We start from the raw sequence: 2,500 nt of genomic DNA, 5'->3' as shown, positions 1-2,500 counted from the left end.
GCACGTACACACACACACTGTCACGGTAGTGTCATCCGAATGACACATCACGGGGGTTTGTGCCTGCATGTTTGTGTTATCAGACACGCGAAGGGCTTATGACACACGTCATGTCACGGATATGTCAGTGACACGAGCCTTGAAACTCGAGAGTTCGTCACAGACTCGTCTCTGACTCGTTGCCGACTTGTCGCCGTCCTGGGTCGGCGCATATGATGTCTTGCCCGCAACTCAAGCACTGATAATAGGTGGTGGACGCACGTCGCACGGCGGGGAGGAGGAGGAGGAGGAAGAGGATGAATAGGAGTAGGAGGAGGAGCAGGAGGAGGACGAGTAGGAGGAGGAGGAGTAGGAGGAGGAGGAGGAGGAGGAAAAGGAGGAGGAGGAGTGGGAAGAAGAGAAGGAGGAGGAGGAGGAGTGGGAAGAGGAGTAGGAGGAGGAGGTGGGAAAGGTGGAGGTAGAGAAGAAGGGGGAAAGCAGAGGCGAGATGAGGAAGAGAGCGAGAGGGAGATGTGGCGGTGAAAGGGAAAAGAGAGAAAAGAAGAAGGGGAGGAGGAGAAAGAGGAGGAGGAGGAGGAGGAGGATGAAGAGGAGAAGGAGGAAGAAGATGAGCAGAAGAAGGAGGAGAAATAAGGAGGAGTAGGAGTAGGAGGTGGGGAGGAGGAGGTGGGAGAGGTGAAGGTAGAGATGGAGGGGTAGGAGGATGAGGAAGAGGAGGAGAAGGAAAAAGCAGAGGAGGAGGAGGAGAAATAGGAGGAGTAGGAGAAGGAGGAAGAGAAGCAGGAGAAGGAGGAGAAATAAGGAGTAGTAGGAGGAAGAGAAGACGGAGGTGAGAGGGATGGATGTAGGGATGGAGGGGGAGGAGGAGGAGGAAGCGGAGGAGTAGGAACAGGAGCAGGCGGAGGAGGTGGACGGGGCGGCGGACAAGGTGCCCAAGAGGAGGCTGAGGTGAAGGTGGAGAAGGCGGATGAGGTGGAGGAGGGGGAGGAGGAGGAATGACCGAATGAATGAAAGACCGGAGGGTAGCGACGAGATGGGAGGAAGGAGGAGGGGAGGAGGATAGAAGGAGGAGGATTGAGGGAGGAGGAAGAAAGGAGATGGAAGTAGGGAGACAAAAGGAGAAGGAAAATGGAGGGAGTAAGGAGATGGAGGAAGGAGAGAGGTGGAGGGAGGGGGGAGGAGGGAGAGGGAGGGAGGAGGGAGGAGGGAGGAGGGAAGAGGAAGGAGGGTGGAGGGAAGAGGAAGGAGGGAGGAGGGAGATCGAGGGAAGAGGGAAGAGGGAGGAGGAAGGAGGAAGAAAGGAGAGAGGAGGGATAGAATGAAGCAAGGGATGGATGGATGAATTGGGAGGAAGGAGGAAACGAGAAAGAGAAAAGAGAGAGAGAGAGAGAGAGAGAGAGAGAGAGAGAGAGAGAGAGAGAGAGAGAGAGAGAGAGAGAGAGAGAGAGAGAGAGAGAGAGAAAGAGAGAGAGAGAGGGATAGAGAGAGAGAGAGAGAGAGAGAGAGAGAGAGAGAGAGAGAGAGAGAGAGAGAGAGAGAGAGAGAGAGAGAGAGAGAGAGAGAGAGAGAGAGAGAGAGAGAGAGAGGGATAGAGAGAGGGATAGAGAGAGGGACAGAGACAGGGAGAGAGGGATAGAGAGAGGAAGAAAAAGGAGGAGAAGAAGAAGAAGAAGAAGAAGAAGAAGAAGAAGAAGAAGAAGAAGAAGAAGAAGAAGAGGGTGAGAGTTCTCCTTAATGGGGGGAGGAGCAGGAAGAAGAGGAGGTGGAGTAGAATGAAGAGGAGGAAAAGTAGGAAGAGTAGGAAGAGGAGGAGTAGAATAAAGAGGAGAAAGAGGGACAGGAAGAAGAAGAAGAGGAAGAGGAAGAGGAGGAGGTGGAGGAGAAGGAAAATAAGGAGAAGAAGAGGAAGATTAGAAGAAGGCGGAGGAGGTGGGAGGGGGAGTGGGTGAGGGCCAAGAGCAAGACGACCATATAAGGCCAGCCACGATTGCAGGAAAAACACACAAAGGAACACAAAAGAACAAATAACAACAGGCTTACTGGCCCATACGAGGCTGTTTGTGTTAACTGTATTAAGCTATAGTGATGAAAACAGGGCAGCTAGGCGAAAGAAGAACTAACACTACTGCTACCATTATCCTATTCAATTACAATTAGAAGCCGGGCTATCAGATCTTTTATTGCAAAGGATGATGTTTTATTTGCGGATTAGAGTCCAAATATTTACCTAAGCGATTTTTGAATGTTGACATTATGTTACTTTCAATGACGGTGGAAGGTAACGAATTCCACACATTATCAACCCGGTTAAAGAAAAAGGGCTTACTTTCAATCGAGGAAAATCTTTTATCAATTACTTTAAAATCGTCACGTTTTCTTGTATTTGATTGGTCTAATGAAAAGTAATCTTCGACATTGATGTTGTCAAAGCCTTTGAACATCTTAAAAATCTCGATTAAATCTCCTCGCATCCTCCTTTTTGAAAAGGAGTACAAATTTG

General features: G+C 50.0%; 1 protein-coding gene across 1 annotated transcript in view; it reads right to left on the bottom strand.

Annotated features, from left to right (window-relative positions):
• The window catches only part of aos (protein argos), a 112,020-nt gene that overhangs the window by 71,519 nt on the left and 38,001 nt on the right, over positions 1 to 2,500 (bottom strand). The gene's annotated exons all lie outside the window — the stretch shown is intronic.

The sequence above is a fragment of the Oratosquilla oratoria genome, chromosome 6 (genome assembly GCF_046742065.1).
Source record: "Oratosquilla oratoria isolate Oo_2021 chromosome 6, ASM4674206v1, whole genome shotgun sequence".
Taxonomy (NCBI): Eukaryota; Metazoa; Arthropoda; class Malacostraca; order Stomatopoda; family Squillidae; genus Oratosquilla; species Oratosquilla oratoria.
The sequence above is the reverse complement of the archived record's forward strand: the minus strand, read 5'-3'. Positions and strand labels throughout refer to the sequence as shown.